General features: G+C 45.1%; 1 pseudogene; it reads left to right on the top strand.

Moving 5' to 3' along the window:
• The first annotated feature begins 16,896 nt into the window (after positions 1-16,896).
• LOC136637892 (5S ribosomal RNA) lies at positions 16,897-17,013 on the top strand (annotated as a pseudogene).
• Positions 17,014-17,343: the final 330 nt, after the last annotated feature.

Here is a 17,343-nt window from a genome sequence, read left to right as displayed (position 1 = left end):
CCAAATTAATGTTTTTTGTTTTTGTTTTTAAAGAGAAACTACTTAGAGTTAAACTGTTCTGCCATGCAGTTTGGAAATTCTTTGGAAATTCTCAAGTGATGTGTCAATTTTGTATTAGCATTACAGAGTGGATGTACAAGCAACAGGGATCCAAAGTGAACTTGGTCAGCTGGCAGACCTCAGATATTGCCATAGAGGTCCTGAATTCAGCAGCACCAGCCAGGGGTCAGGTTGGCTTCTCAGAGGGGTGCAAGGATTCCTGCTTGCAAGAGACAGAGGACTACCATTTCAGAGTCAGACAGGTCCACAGTTGAGTAAGCTTTCCTTTGAGCCAGTAACCAAGAGATTGCAAATTACGAAGAGAGAGTGAATAGAAGGATGTTTTTTTCCCTCACACACAACACCAGAATCAGTGGACATCCACTAAAATTGAGTGTTGGGAGGGTTAGGACAGACAAAAGAAAATATTTCTTTACTTAGCGTGTGGTTAGTCTGTGGAACTCCTTGCTACAGGATGTGGTGATGGCACCTGGCCAGGATGCTTTTAAAAGGGATTGGACAAATTTATGGAGGGAAGGTTTATCACAGGTTACAAGCCACAATGGGCACATGGCTACACGAGTTCTACCCATTAGTTAGAGTAAAATTTTGGGTCTAATAACATTCAGTAACTAGAGATTTCTACTCCTTGCATTGCTGTTACCATTGGTCCATAGGTTCTGGCCTGCTAGCCCCATGTCTTTCCAGAATCTGGTATTCCATTTTGTGTATTTGAGAATGATGTCCTATCCACCCACTGTTCAACCCTCATCATCATCTCTTTCACATAAATGAAACCAGATTGGTTGGTTGATGAAAACATTTTAAGGGGGCAATGTCTTGGCTCAGCTCCCATCTTTGGACTTCAATTGTGTCCCACTTTGCTCCATTCTCGCCTCAAACTACTCCTTGGTTAATTGGTTTTGCTTTTCTATTTTAGCATTGTTTTTATTGCATCCACTTTCTAAAACAGTTTGAGTGCCTCCCTAACAAGAGTGGAAAGTGCGGGATGGAAAATCTTGTAATGAGTAAAGAATAAAGAAAAGGATGTGTTCGTCACCTTCCCTCTGACTTTTCACGCCTTATTTTCAAATGCAACCAAAGAAAGAAACAATCTGGGCAGCATCAAATCTAGTTAATTTTCGCATCTCTCTGGTTCATCTTCAGGAACAGCATGATGATCAGGGCGGCAGGAGTAATCAAGTCGCACAGCAGCTTGTGAAGTATCACAGACAGCCTTGTTGAAGGGAGTTCAAGGAAGCTCACCTTCAGGTAATTGTGTGCTGTGAGATCTCTGGACAGTATTGGACGAGCTATCCTCTAGGCCTCAAAGAACAAAAAAACAGAACCACCACACAGGATGGTTAATGGCCTTGAAGTACCTCCCCTATTTGCTGCAGGATGACAAACATGGTAATTATGATAAAGCAATTGGCAAACTAGGCAGCCTTATGGAGACCATGAATAGGAGCTACTGCAAATGCAGCCTGCTTTTCTACTAATCTGACCTTGTTGATATGACAGGCGAAAAGTATATTTGTAAAGTAAATCTGAAATGCTCTCTTCTTCCGGAATGATAAAAATGCCCATCAGAGAGGCAGAAATATCAAAGACAATAAAAGTGTTTAAATTCCAATAAAGCTCCAGGTGAAGATAGTCTCCCCATTGAGCTTTATAAATGCTTTCAAGCTCAATTGATTCCAGTTCTTATTCTTCAAAGGATATTTAGAGATGCTGTGAAGAACAGTCCATTTTAGCCTTCTGGAAATGAAGCCTTTTTTTCCTGAGGTGCCCAAATTGTTGAGCCTCTGAACTTTTCATCTCTCCTCCGTGTTTTTTTTTTATTTTTTACTTACCACAGATTTTCTTTCGTTAGAGTACATCAGGGCTCCCCATCTGTGGGGACTTTCCAACCATTTCCTTAATCAGTAGCAGATGAAGGGCCAGAGGGGCAGGCCCTAGGTGCCAGGCTACATGGGGCTGTTTGGGAGTGGTGGCCAGAGGGGAAACTGGGCTGATTTACTCCCCCTCTGTGGTGCTCCAGGTGTTTCCTGGGCTCTTCGTGAGTGTGTGGGGGGGAGAGTGCACGCAACACTCATTGCTGGAATCTGTGAGAGCCTTGAGATGGGCCCACACACCCTTGGGTCTTAACAGCTACAACATTGAGCCATTCTGGAAGCAGGGGGTGTGCAGGGAGGGGGGTGATGCAATGATATGGGGGGGGTAACATTTTTGTATCATCTCATTACCTGACCCTGGGAGCCAGGTGACTCCCATACACCGCTGTCCCTAATGAAGGACAGCTTTTATCATGTTAACTTCCCTATTGTAGGCTTGCAAACATTTACACATATTTATAATTTTATCCTGTTTGAGGGGACATATAATAGATTTGCCACATTACCGCAAGAATTAGAGGGCAAGGAACACTAATAGGGTGCAGAATAGCCTTAAAATGTGCAAGGTTTCATGTTCTGGTTGTTTCTTTGCATGAGGCAAAACGCAAATAGTGCTTCCAGGATTTCCCTTACTCTTCAGGGCCAGTAAATCCTGGGATGGATTGAACCAGTTGCCCAGGGCCTTCAAAAATAACTGGTTTAGATCCCAGAATACACGAGTCAGAAACAGCACAGTTAAAACACAGAGATCCTCTTTGTCCTTTTCAATGTGGCTGCACCTTCTCTTGCATAGTGCTTTCATTCATCTTCTCCCTGCTCCTGCGCAGTTGTGCTGGAATCCTGCTCTTTGCAGCAGACAGGTGATGCAGTCGAAGGCAAGAAGGAGGAACATTTGGGCCAAAGAAGCCCCAGTTGGTGTCTTCTGATGCATTAGTATTTTGAATGGAGTCGATGTCCGGGTTGGGGCCAGGTAAATTGATCCAACAATCAGGTTCCCAAGAAGTCTTCCAGAAACACCAATTAAAATGACTTAAATATGAAATATTTATATAAACATGTTTATATAAACATACACATGAAAACAGGACAAAAATACAAACTGCTGCATGTGCTTAAAAAGCTCGGCTTGATAATTTGCATGGGATGCAAGGGATGGGATGATTTGCATTGCAGAATGGCTTGCAGGGGGCTTGGTGATTTGCATGGGATGATTGTTCCAAGGGATGATTATTCCAAGGGATTCAGAATTTTTCCTTGTAGCAGGGGGCAGGGAGAAGACAGCACTGGCAGTGGAGGCATCAGCTGCAGGTGCTCCAATGCCCTACCACCTACCCTACCCTCTGCCATAAAGTACCCCCAAGTCTTACCTTGAGGCAGGGGGAAGGCATTTGGGGTGGTGGCTGAGGTGGCCTGGAGCTCTCCAGGCCCTAGCAGTGTGTCTTTCTCCCACAAGGCCTGTAGTGGTATTAGAGCTCAGCAGCCCTTGTGGGGAAATGACACTCCCCAACAAGGAGAAAGCCCTGTTAAAGGTGCATGGCTCCTTCCTGTGGCCATGCAGTTGACACTGTTTTGTTGTTGCTGGGACTGATCTGCTTATTTGGACCAAAACGCTCAGGTGATTCCCCCCCCCAATATCCAATTCCACAGGTGGTACCTGGTTAATGTCCATATAAAGTGGGGACACACCCACCCCTTTCATGTGTATATGCTTGTCAGTTGTCTGGAGCAGGGGTCTCCACATTTTTTGGCCAGGCAGCCACATCAAATATCTGGCATAGTGTTGAGGAACAGAAAAAAATATTTAAATATAAAATTACAATAAATACATTAGAGATGGGACTTAGATGAATGAATAAATGAATGAATGGGTTCAAATTTCCAGGATTTCTCCAAGCACCAACATACACCATAGAAATAAAGCATACACTCAAATGGACCTCCATTCTTCCACCTCCTAAGTGGCTCAGAGCCCAATCCTGTGGTCTACGCCACGCGTCTGCGGCGTGGACCACAGTCACAAACGTGCCATAAGGCACGTTTGTGGGGCTTACCACTGGGCTCCCACCAGAGCTGGCTCAGCTCCGGCTGGCACTGAACCATTGCGCGGTGGGTGCCCACGTTCCATGGCTTGGTGGTCTCTGTGACCGATGAGCTGCAGAACGGGAAATGGGGGCGTGGTTGGGGGTGTGAGGGAGGCGTTCTGGGGAGGGGGAGGCACGGTCAGGGGTGTTCTGGGGGACGGGGAGAGGCGGATTCGTGGAGCCTAGCTCTGCAGGATCCTAGGCACTGGTGGAGGGCTGCGCACCCTACACAAGCACCTTCACTTTAGCAGTGACCAAACAGTTGCCACTAAAGTGAGTAGCCCCCTTGCGGGGCTGCTTCCCTTACACGGGGGAAAGGGACAAATGTCCCCTTCTCCTGAGGAGCCTCCCACAGTAGCGTGGGAGGCTCTGGATCTGGCAGGAGCCCTCTGTGGAACCGATGGGCCCCACAGCTCTGGGCAGCTCATAATTGGGCTGCCTGTTAAATATGCAGGGGAAATACCTCTGTACTGGAATTGTGGAAGATCTGGCATGGAGGTAGATGTGGTGTCAGCAGTGGCCCCTTTAAGGGTAAGGCCTGGGCATCCAGCAGAGATTGCTGCACAGCTGCAGCCACTTGAAGGCAATAGGGCCCTCAGGGATATAAGGAGCACCTGAGGCAGGAAGGGGGTGTGGGTTGTAGAAGGAGTGCAGGTTGGAGAGGGGACTGACTTGGCTTATTGACCTTGGAATCTGACCTCGGACTGTGACTTGGCTTATTGACTTTGGATTTTGTCTTGGATACCCTGACTGATTTGACTGACTTACCTGGAACCTGACCTCTGACTGTGACTTGGCTTCTTGAATTTGGACCTTGCCCTGGATACTCTGACTGACTTTGTGACTAAAGGAGTACTTGAACAGGCTGTGGAGAGCTGGAGAGCTGAGATGTGCTGCTATACTGGGAAGGACTGCTGCCTTAGGAACTGGGTCCCTGCAGTTTAAACAGGCAAGCTACCCTGGTGGTGGAGTCTAGCAGTACTGCAGTAGAGAACTGGGGCCATTGTTGGGGAACAAAAGGGGAGCTAATTAGCTTAGAGTGGGCATAGGTTCCCTAAGTGAGGCTTGGATTGGGAATCTGGCAGAACAACCTCAGAGCCAGCACATCATAGGAAACAACCGGAGCATGTTCTGAGGGCTGTGGAGGCCTCCCTGACTCTCAGAATGCCTTCTAAAGCCTTCAGAGGGCACAAAAAGTTACTTTTGTTTTTTTGGGAAATCAGGAAGTGATGTTTTTAGGCCCTCAGAACACCCTCTGGACACAACTGGAGTACAACTTCAGTCGTGTTTGGTCAAGAGGGCCAGAGGCTCTCAGGGGAACAGAGGCTGGCTGTGGGTTGGATAGATGCGGCCCCAGTTGCAGATGCGCTGTGGGCAGCATCTGGCCCCTGGGCCAGTGTTTTAAGACCCTTAGTCTAGAGCATAAGATGCTTTATTAGGGGTTGCCTGCCTGCCTGACTATGTGTGGCAGCGAAGGACAAGATCCTGAACTAATGTTAGTATATCAGGTAAGGAAGCACAGTAAGCCAAGCTAGTGTTTTGTTTTATTGTCAGTTTGCTTTTTAATCTCGGTGCCAAACATGTATTTATTCACCCATCTGCTTGAACCCAACTTTCTCGTTTCCTTCTGCCTTGAGGCTGTACTCCTATGGACCAAGTACCTTAGTAAGTCCCATTGAACTTAATAGGACTTACTTCTGAATAGACATGCATAGCACTGTGCTTGAAGAGCCATACTTTTGCCTTTACCCTTTTGGTATTCTTCATCTTTCATTCTTCTAATAAAATTAGAACTCTTGTTGAACTATTTTAACCTGCTAGGTTTGAGTATATCTGGGAGAGAGTTGGTTGAGTGGGCTTTCACCCCCCAAGTTGAGGTTTGTTGATTGGTTGGTTGGGGCTTACTGTTGCACCTGGAACTGCTGCCTCTATATTGTACACATGTGGGGTTAAAATGTATTGTGCTAAGCTATGCTAGTGGGGCTAGTTTTGTGATTCCCCCCCCCCCCCAGCCTGGAGAACAACGAAGCTGAAATACTTTTGGCTTCAGCTTAATCTTGTTATGAAAGCCTACCCAGCCCAACTGTTTGTCACAGCTATCAGAAAGCACTGGGGTGGGGAGAGAAAGAGTGGCAATATAATGCATATGGCAAGTCATATAAAATGTAATGTATTATGAGGGTCCATGCCAAACTCCAGATGCAAGCACTTGAATCTCCAAGGGTATGACAATGCATATATGAGCTTCGTAACTCAAGGCCATTTCTCTTTTTGTTTACTGCTCCATAAACCATATTTTATTTCTACCCACACATGGGAATTTACAACCGGAGCCTGTATTTCTGGCCACCGTTTGTGTTGTTCAACCAGCAGTACAGGGTGAAATGATCTCTTAGTAGCCAGTTCCCACAGGTGTTAATATGTCTAGCCTTTCACGCTATTTGGCAGTCACTGAAGTTGTCAAAATCACACCACAGCTGACTTTCAAATGCAGATGTCTCTTATGGAGTCCTGTTCTAGCTCTCCCCTCCCTCTAACACTGTTATTTCCAACCAGTGTGCCATGGCACACTGGTGTGCTGTGAATGGTCTGCAGGTGTGCCATGGGAATTTGGGACATTTATTATTACAGCCATTGGGATATGTTACCCCCCACCAGCAACATGGTGAGCCTTGTCAATTATCAAAAAGTTGGTGGTGTGCCTGGGTAATTTTAGCACCTTGTCAGTGTGCCCCAAGATGAAAAAGTTTGAAAATTGGGGCTCTTAACACGTGTCCTATTCAGAGCGCTAACCTTCAGTAGTTAATATACATAAAGATATTTTTTTAAACACACAAGTGCAATCCTGTGCATATCTACTCAGAAGTAAATATCACTGAATTCAATGGGATTTATTTCCAAGTAAATATATCTAGGCTTGCAGCCTTAATAACTGAAGATTATGCTTTTTTCTGAGTTCAGAAGTGCGAAGACTTTTTTTCAGATAAAAGTTTGGTTGTAGAAAAACACTAGCATAAGTTCTAAACTAGACAAGAGCAAAATTGCTGTAGTAGTCAAGAGTAAAACTGTATGACCCATATGCAATTATAAGCACAATTTTAATGACAGGCTTGTTTGTTTTTATTTTTAGGGAAGCTATTGCAAAGAAAGTCTATTTGTTTCTTTTCCACGCTCTCAGGAATTCTGTGTTCTTCACCTATAATCAACAGTGTTTTAAAAAATTCAGTGTAATCTGGTGCATTTATTTCTTGCAATGTGTATGGATATTTCCATTCTCATTTCATCTCATATACACCTGTGTGACAATTATGGATACTGAAAGCAAAATGGCCAAAGTGTAAAGGGGCACATAAGAGAACTCCGAAAGAAATATTTGGGGGCTGCGGAGAAACCGAGTACATTGAAAAAATTTCCCCACCTAAGTATGGTGAGTGCCTCCTTGCCTATGGTAGCACACCCCCCCCCCCCTCCGGAGAACCAGGGTATATTCTTTACAAGCCCTTATGATGCGGAACTACCTGCGTGAGGGGAGGCAGAACACAGGGGGCACTCTACAAGGTTCTTCAAAAAGTTTCCAAGACCACACCTCAGAGCTCCTGCTGATGACATCATTGCCTTGCAGTATGGCTCTGCTCCCATCTCCCTCGACTGCACAGTCTGATGTTTACAACATGTTTTCAAACCTGTGCCTCCCCTCCACATATTGCAGTATTACTTGTGGGACATACAATGCAAACACAGGATTCTGCTTTCTCTCACATGTGAAGGTGCCCTGTGAGACATAGCTCATGAGCTATCTGCTTCTCATCTTTTTAGATGAGCACCATCAGTGCTTCTCAAACTTTTTAGAGGCCCTGGAGGCTGCTGCCTGATTTATAAATGTCAGAGGCATGGCTGTAATGGTGATTGGGCAGCGGTGCTTCTCCCCCCCCCACCCCCATAGCAGCTTGCTTAACGCTTGATGCACATAACCTAATCTGCACTGTCAGTTTCATGAACCACCAAATATTGAGACAAGTCCTGGCCCTACAGTTTGAGAACTGCTGCTCTACATCATTAGCAGTGCAATCTTATGCAAGTCTACTTATAAGTAAGTCACTAAGTTCAATGGGACTTATTCCCAGGTAAGTGTATATAGGTTATAGCCTAGGACTTTTCAGTTATGCAAATCCCAGAACACCCCTTAAACATATATTGGCTTGCTGCCTTCTTTGCCTGACAAGTGAACTGTGCCTCATCAGTTAAGTGACAAGTATTTCATTTATTTATTACAGTGTTTATATACTGCCTTTCTCGTAAACTCATAGAGTTGAATCTTGTAGACTCAAGGCGGCTTACATAGGCAGGCTGACCATAAACCCCTTTTTTTTCAACGTTTTTTATTCTATTCTATGAGAGAAACTCACAGGATCCTCCATTTCTTTTCTTTGGTTGCATAGCTCGTGTGCATTCCAAACTTCCTCAGGCAAAACACACCTGAGGTTGGTTCTCAGGATGTTACCTATTTCTTGCCAGTCCACATTACTTTGCTTCTAGCCAGTGTCTTCCTGTCTCAGATCCAAGGCAAAACCCAGACTGATCCTGCTTAGTTTTCTGAGGCAAGGTGATGGATCAACCCTTAGATCAACCTAATAAAGGAAGTTGCTTTATCCCTCTACTGCAGTTTGCCTAAGGTCACCTCATGATTTTTTTGACTAAGGTGAGATTCAAACCAGTGAAGTCCTGATCCAGAGCTCACTCACTTTACCAGTGTACTGCAGCAGTTCTTTCCCACCAGAGAGAGAAATTATGTCTTTAGAGTTTTATCAAAATGCTTCTCATGTATCAGGTGCTGTTTTAATTGAAGGGGGGAGGAACCATCGCTTTAGGATCTGGTGGTTATTACAAATGCTCTGAGCAGAAGGCCTGGGAGAAAATAATCAGTATATTACTTAGATTGAGGGAGTGCTTTGGGAATCCGCGCCTTGGGTTTAATTGGAACTCACCCGTAAATTGCATGCAAATAAAACATGAAGAAAGGATGTTAGTCTTACACCAACATTTAATCAACAAGACAAATACAAAGCTTTGGAGGAGGAGGAGGAAATAGCTAAGGTACAGATAATCGTGTCAGTAAATGCTTGAGTTATAAAAGAGAACGAGCTAATATCTTTTCCCGGATCAAATTCACAAGTTCAAATAGAATAATAAGATCAAAAGGAACCGTTTGCATTCTCAAGCTTTCAAGTGCTGATGGGGTTTTTCACCCTATTATAATGAATGGAGCCAAGGGCAACTGCTGGAGCACTGCAAGAAAATAAACTGATAGCACTTCCAGTGTTGGACGATGAGCAACAACTTAATGGACGCGCACTAAATTAGTAGTGTAAATGTGCTCAATCCCCAAATTTTGCTATGATAGAAGATTATCAGTTACATACCGTATGTGGTACAATTGCAGTTCAGTACAAGTTTTCTACTAAGCTTCCCAAGAAGAGAATGTCTGGCATATCTTACAACACCTGGCATGTGTACCAGCTTGCATACTTGGCATAGAGCATCCCCAGAACTGTTTACTAGATGTTACCTGCCTATTGCTTTGAGCTACCTCACCTTTTTAGCTATTGGCTGAGAAATTCAACAGATGTGATGAAACCAACACCTTGCTGTCCACAGACTGCTCTTTTGTGAGTGAGAAGCAGCCAGGTGGTGTTGCAGCAGACTCCAAATATTTCCTCCTCCTCCTACTGAATGGTGTCATGCCGTTGTATCACTGTGAGTAGGGGACAGAGATTCTGTCCCATTTGTTACTGAAAATCCTCAAAAATTCCCTAAGAGCCCCAGATCATGGGCACTGCATTGCACAGACTTAAGGACATGAATGGGCCAATTCTGTGGGCCTTCTGTGACAGCAGATTGAAGGGCCTTTTGTGACAGCAGAATGGGCAAAAAGCCCAGTGGTGGCACGAAAATTGCGCCAGTGCCAGGCCAGCCTGAGCAGTCACTACAAAGTGACAGCAGCATTGACACCTCTTAGGCCCTGCACACTACCACTCATGGTAAGTTGTCAGTGAGGGTGTGTGTGTGTATGTGTGTGTGTGTGTTTTGGACAGGGAGGGGGCCAGGTAGAGTTTTGGGGTGGATCAGGGGAGGATCAGGGGAGGTCAAGGGGAGGATTGGGAGAGGGCGGGTGGATGCACTAGCAGGCTCCAGAATCCTATCCCTTCTCCTTTGCCTGGTCCCCACCTTTTCTCTTCTTAAACTTATGCTATGATGTGATAAATCTTGTATTTCGCTGTTTTCCCTGAGTTTTTCCTTGCTCTTTCTCTGTATCTTTGTTGTTTCCTCATGATTTGAGGAATTTTGACCCCCCTCCCATGACTTCTGAGCCCTTCAGATGCTGGCTGTGGTGGGCTTGCAGTTCTCTCCCTTTGTTCTCTATTTTGCATTTCTCCTGCACTGCAGTCAGGGATGTTTAACTTGGGTTCCCACCATCTCTATTCCAGGAAGGGAGGAGAGAGAGATCAGGTCGACATGATTACAACCAAGTGGAAAAAAAACTTCCTGTATGAATGTTTGCTCATTTGATTCATTTAGTTGACCAGAACTCTAGCAGGGACCTCTACATTGGAGAGCCTGCTAGCACTCATGGGAAACATGAGAGGAGGCTGGTGGCCCAGATAAATCAAGACAGGGAACCATCCACCTAACAACCATCAGAGTATGTTACTTTTGGATGCTTATAGTTTTCCAGATGTTTACAATGTTTGTGCAAACATCCTGGGTTAGCTCTGCTGTGAGATGCCATAGCACCTCGTTGCCATCTGTTTCCTGGCCAGTATTATTGCATCTCTTTGTTTTGTTTTTACCCTTTATTTGCCTTTCATGTTGGTTCTGAGCACCCCTTTTTTTCTTTTATTAGACTCTTAATAAACTATTTACATTTTAAATTTGAGTCTGCCTGGTTCCTGGTATGGGATATACAGTGGACTGTCACATCTCCTTGCTCTGTGGGCGCTACTGTGAGAGTGATTTTGATAGGAACGCCTGAGGCTCAGTATTTTCCTAGGAGGGGGCTTTTGTCCTGGGAGCCTCTTTGGCTATTTCCTGGGCTGGTGGCAGTAGATTGATTCTACCAAGACTCGTTCCCATTCAGCTGCATCTCCATACATGGGAGACAGGGAAGCAGGAACGGAGCAACTGTGCTCACTGCTAGGCAGGACTGCATTGGCCTGCCATCACTGAGAGCCATTCCCTCTACCCTGACACAGCAATATAGTCTTCACTGTTCTTGTGGGTCTCCTCAGAACTATACCAGCTACATGACTTCCGTAAGTTTGAGGAAACCTATAGGTGGCCTGAAGGCTTATGGAGAAGTTAAAACATTTTTACCTCCTATTTGCCTTTGGGTTTCCCTCTCCCACCGTGACGTGCACTACATGCTTTCTTTCTGGAATAGGATTGGGCTAAGATTCTTCTTTGTCTTACGCATAAGATGTGGTTTCTGTCAGCCCCAAATCCCATCCATAAGGAAGGATCGCATTTGGGATGCTGCCTCTGGCAACAAGAAATTATGGGTCAGTCCTGGCTATTCCTACAGCTTTGGGAAAGGAGAAAGGCCTGTTCAGGAACGAGATTGGAATGGTACCAATATTTTTTTTTTAAGTGAAATTCAAAGTAAATGACAAAGTTCTTGTCAAGAAAACAAAGCAAAGCAAAATGAGCTTCTACACAACAAGGGAATTTCTCATGAAATGTGAAATGAGCTTCTACACAACAAGGGACTTTCTCAAGAGAGTTTCCTGCCCATTCCTACCAAGGTGACAAAATATGCTGTCCAATGGAACTGGACCCTTAGGAAGCAGTTCTGTGATTAGCCAGTTCTAGTCAATGGACTAGACCACGGAGCCCAGCTGCACAAAAACGTGAAGTCAGAGAATGAAACTATTTGATTTCCATAAGTTTGGCTTTACAATGTTCCCATTTTCAAGTGGTGATGGGGGAAAGATTTAATGGAGCAGAATTTATGGGGAAAGAACAAAACAGAAAGACTAGAGCTATGAAAAGATTTGGAAAAATATTTTAATTCTGTTTCAGAAATAACTTCGTGTTTTCAATTAAGTTATGAATATTGAACCATAATATGAATATCATTCCTTTCATTTCTGAGGTATTGTTATGACCTTGCATTAACCTTGGAGTTAGCCCATTATCAGCAGGGTTTTAACAAAATCCATTCTTGGGAAAGAATGAATTGAGCATGGCACATTTATCAGATACTGTGCATTTTATGAGCTCTTCACATTTTTTATCTGTTTTTATCATGTTTTATGTAAGAATTCTGAATCATAATTTTGTCTTTTGAGTGCCCATCCATCAATTCTTATTGTCGCACTATTAATCTATTTTCCCAAAAGGATTATTTTCAATTGTTAACTTTACTGATTTTTTTTTAAACATTATATTGCATTAATGTTGGTGTGTGAGATTTCTTTAAGAATCGCAAAGGCATATTGGTTTCTTTATGAAAAGACTCTACTGCACATTGCACAACATTATCTCCAGTTCTCAAGAGCTTATTACTCTGAACTCAATTATAGGAAGGGTAATTAGCCACTAGAACAAGCTATAACTTGGTATGGGAAAGTTCTCCATCATTTGAAGCCTTTAAAATCAAGGCAGTGATTTTTTTTAAACCAAGATGCTGTAGCAGCTGATTAGTCAGACTGTATAAGATGAACCACTTCATCTTATGCAGTCTGACTACTCAGCTGCTACAGCATTGCCATAATCCTTTGCCACTTACTTTGCCATAATCCTAGTGTAGCCACCAAGATTTCAACTGCTGTTGAGTGTGATTAGTTATGTACACTGGAATAGAGCATCTGCCCATTGTGTTCCCATTAGCTGCATATATACAGCCTGTGTTACAGCTCAATCCTGAGCTGCCTGGAGCTCCTGGACCCAGCAGTTCCACAGAGGGCTGCCGCGGAGCCGTGCCGCAGACCTCAGGATTGTGCTCTTAGTCCCCTGCTCTCCTTCTTCAGCCAACCCTGGTCCTAAGGTAGACCGTGGTAGGAAACCAATTTCTAGGTACTACTATGTGTGTGACAGCTTGTGAATCTCAACATGTCCACAAAGGCATTAACAGAACATTTGTTGAGACCACATGAAAAGACTCCCTTGAAGTATTTTCTGCCCTGTTGTTGGGGGCCAGGATATTTCCAGGGTAAAACAATCCAACTTATCCACTGTTCCAGCAGAAATGTAACAAAGTCACCATTATCTGTGCTTTCAGATAGTAGTGGGCCACCTGTGATAAAGGTTCTATTTTGTACCCTGAATGATCAACTCACCTGTTTTTAGAGCAACTCAAATGGGTGACATCCTAACTTTCTGCAGAACACTGCCCCATCATTGGAACCTCATTCTGGGAACAAATGGGGAGATGCACTTAGGCATGGTGTCCATCTACAAGTGGAAGGGGTGCAACTCAAGTTGAGTCATGAGTCACCGCCCCCCTACAACTTGACTCAGAAACGAGTCTTAATGGGGGCACTTTCCAAGTCACCGAGTCGCCCTTCTGCAACTCGAGAAGAATCACCCTGTCCCCTTTAAAAAGCCTGCTACAGCTCCATAGAGGAAAACGGGGCTGCTGACAGTCTGTGCGTGTGCTTTGGGGTTCCCTTTCAACTCTCCCCTGCCATCCCTGCCCACCCCAATATTTGGCAGCAGCACGGAACACACCCACCCCTTCCTTTTCCCCATGTGATCCCACCCGAGCTGTGACAAAGGAAGCCCCCCTTCACTTCATGGGCATGGCAGGGAGTGAAGGTGCACCCCAGCTCAGCCAGGTGGGAGGGTTCGGGGGCTTCATGAGCCAAGCAAGCAAGAAAAAGCCCACCACAGCTCTGCAGAGGGAAACAGGGCTGTCTGCATGTCTCAGTGTTCCCTTTAAACATTTCTCCTCTGTCCATCCCTCCTGTCTGGCAGCAGTGTGGAATGCACCCACCCCTTCTGCAACAGAAAATGCAGCTGAAAAGCAACAGGAGGATGACAAGGAAACTCTGCCAAGAGAGAACTGGACAAAGGTGTGGGTGATATAAGTCGCTCCCTCCCCACCCCCACCTCCATACCACCTGTTGGGCAGCAGTGCGGAACGTGCCAACCCCTTTCCTTCCCCCTTGCCGCAACCCCAACGCAACCATGACAAAACACACAGCCCTCCCCTGGGCATGGGAGGGAGGACACATTCCAGCTTGGCAGTCTATACAATGTATTATGTTTGTATTTACAAGAACGTATGGATTGGGAAAGTCGGTTTGTCAAACTAAGGCTGCTGCCTGCCTGCCTGGATGGACACTATGTGGGGAGAGCGCAGGAGAGTGGGTGCAAAACATGGAATGAGGATGCAAACTGTGGGATGGCCATTTTCCTATGCTCCAAGAACAGCCTGCCCACTGCTTGTCCCTGCCTCCTGCCGCCCCTCCTCTGCTTGCAGAACCCACTTGTCCCTATGGGGAGAAACAGCTGCTCTTGTCCCCGTCACCCCCTTCCTCTCCTGGAGACACATCCTTTGGTCAATAGATGCAGAGGACCAGTGGACCAACCAAAAAATTTAAACCTTTCGCTCCACTCTCCCAGCCCATCTCTGAACATAGTGTAGCTGCTGCTAGTTGCTAGTGCTGGAGCTTATGTGCGCAAAAAATGGCTTTCTGGATGAACGCAAGAGATTTTTCATGCAAGGGGGGGCGGTGCAAGGGGGGCGGTGCAACATGTGCCCGTTGGTGCATGATTCTAACTCAAGTGTTTTTTTTGAGTCTTCCACGCAAGCGACTCACGAGTCCCCAGCAAAAAATGCACATTTTTGCGACTCAAGTACAAGTAAGAACATAAGAACATAAGAACACCTGACTCAAGTCACCTGACTCATAAGTCACCTGACTCAAGTTCCCAACCCCGGGTCCTAGTGTTTTACTCTTCTTCATGGAAGGAGCCTGTGACAACAAAGCAGTAAAAAGTTAGGATGAAGCCCAAGAGATCCAAAACATGCCTTGCTATATGTCTGGAGCCATTTACTTAAGTGACAGTTGCATTTTGGATGAAGTTTGAGAAGTTTCAACTCAGTCACAGAAAATCAACCTCCTTGTGTATAGTTAAGGGAGTCTTTGGTGTAGCAGACTTCTCCAAACCTGGGAATTACACATTCCAATTTATATGTATTGGGCATATATACCTTCACCTTGAGTACATCATGGCTATTCTACCACCTGATGCTGCCCTCACAGGGTGATGCTACCTTCAACACCCAGCCTAAATGATTTTTTAAAGTACTGGTTCAGGAGTCTTGTAATGTGAGGTCTCAGTAGCATACTTATAGTGTATGGAACATACAGAATGAAATAAGGACAAAATATGCTACTATACAGCTGCAGCAAAATATATTTTTTCTGCATCTCAAACAACCAAGTGGTCTAGAGAACATGCTTATATCTGTGTTCCTGTCATAAATTTCCCATAGAATTCACAACAGCTGTGTTGAGGCTGGGTGTACCATTGCAAACTGTAGTGAAGGGGGATTTACATAATTGAGCATTTTTCCATACCCAAAACTAGCATATAAGAGAGATGCCTAGAGCAGAACTCTTCTAGACTTCTAGTTTTATATATCCAGGAAAGAGCACTGTTATCACAGAAGAGCATTATGTCAGGTAATCCCTCACTTGCAGTCTGAAGTGGTACAGCCCAGGCACAGGTTTACCACATCAGTGAGAAGTAGTCTCACCAGAGCTCAGTAGCCACAAATGTTTTGGAACTTGGGATTTTTGTATCATTTCCAATAGGCCAAAAGAGAGACAGAACTCTGAACCTTCTGTGTTATGTAAGGTTTTGACATACAACAACATACAACAAGTCCTTTATTAGGCATATATGTAAGGTTTTGATTTGAATACCTATAGAGCCAAGGACATTAATGGTAATGATATATGTGATATCTTCCAGGTACGGGCTAGTCAGGCATGGCTTGACTCAAGTCAAGTCATGAGTCTCTGCCTCCTGCGACTCGATTTGAAAACGAGTCATAACGGGGGCACTTTCTGAGTCATCGAGTCACCTTTTGTGACTTGAAAAGACGCAAGTCACGAGTAGCCCCCTTTAAAAAGCTCGCTGTGGAAAAAGATGGGGCTTCTACCAGGATGTGTGTGTGTGTTGGAGTTCTCTTCAAACACTTCCCTGCTGTCCGTGCTCATCTGTAAACAGGGCAGGAAGGGGTGGGATGAACTGTGTGGGAGTGGGGACAGAAGCGGCAAGAGGGAGGAGGGTCATGCAGAGTAGCTACGAGGTTTACCAGGATGACCTAATCCTTTGCAGCTGTACTCAGAAGTTGTCCCATTTGTGCTAGTTTTCAATGAGGCTCCCTCCTCCCAAGTAACAATGGAGCTACGAGGAGGGAAGCATGATTGCTACGAACCACCTCCTCCCCCTCCCTGGGCTTCTCCAGCCAATCCCAAGGCAAGAACCCCCTTGGGCTCTTCCTTCTGCCCTATCTCAGTCACAGAAAATCAGACCTCTCATCTTTTGTCCAATGATCATCGGTTCTTTCAGAGATGTGCAAGAAAGCCCGCTCCCGCTCCCACCTCCTGTTCATTGTAAAAGCTAACATTATCCCTTCCCCACCTCCTAGCTGGAACTTCCCTGCTGCTTGTCCAATCTGAATTATAGTTCCACAAGGTTTTTCATGCTGTGAAAAGAAAGCACACCCAGATACAGACAGACTCGAGTCTTCATGCATGGGGCAAGGGCCAAGGGGCCCTTGAGGAGAGTTTTGCTGACTCTTCCATGCGCGTGACTCAAGTTTACATGAGTCAGCAAAAAAAACATGCATTTTCATGACCTGAGGCAGCAACTGTTACCCTGCAGATGCCTGATCTCGTCTGATCTCAGAAGCTAAGCAGGGTCAGGCCTGGTTAGTACTTGGATGGGAGACCACCTGGGAATACTGGGTGTTGTAGGCTTATACCATAGTCTTTCGAGACTGAAGTTTGCCAACCAATCAAGACCTGAACTCGAGTCACTTGACTTGAGTTCCCATCCCTGATATCCTCTATATTCTTTTGTTGGATCGCTCTGTTGCTTTGATACAATAGGATGATGGAGCAAACATGGAACTGGTATGCGGTCTTGGGTATGGCTATCTCTCACCATCTTGGAGAGCTCTTGTCTGTCAATTGCCAAGATGGAGCAAGTAAACCCAAAAAGTTTGTCACTCTCTCTCAGTCTCACCTACCTCACAGGGTTGTTGTGAAGACAAAAGGAGGGGAGGAACCATGTACACCAGCCTGAGC

Source organism: Tiliqua scincoides, chromosome 1, assembly GCF_035046505.1.
Source record: "Tiliqua scincoides isolate rTilSci1 chromosome 1, rTilSci1.hap2, whole genome shotgun sequence".
Taxonomy (NCBI): Eukaryota; Metazoa; Chordata; class Lepidosauria; order Squamata; family Scincidae; genus Tiliqua; species Tiliqua scincoides.
This window is presented reverse-complemented; position numbering and strand designations above follow the sequence as displayed.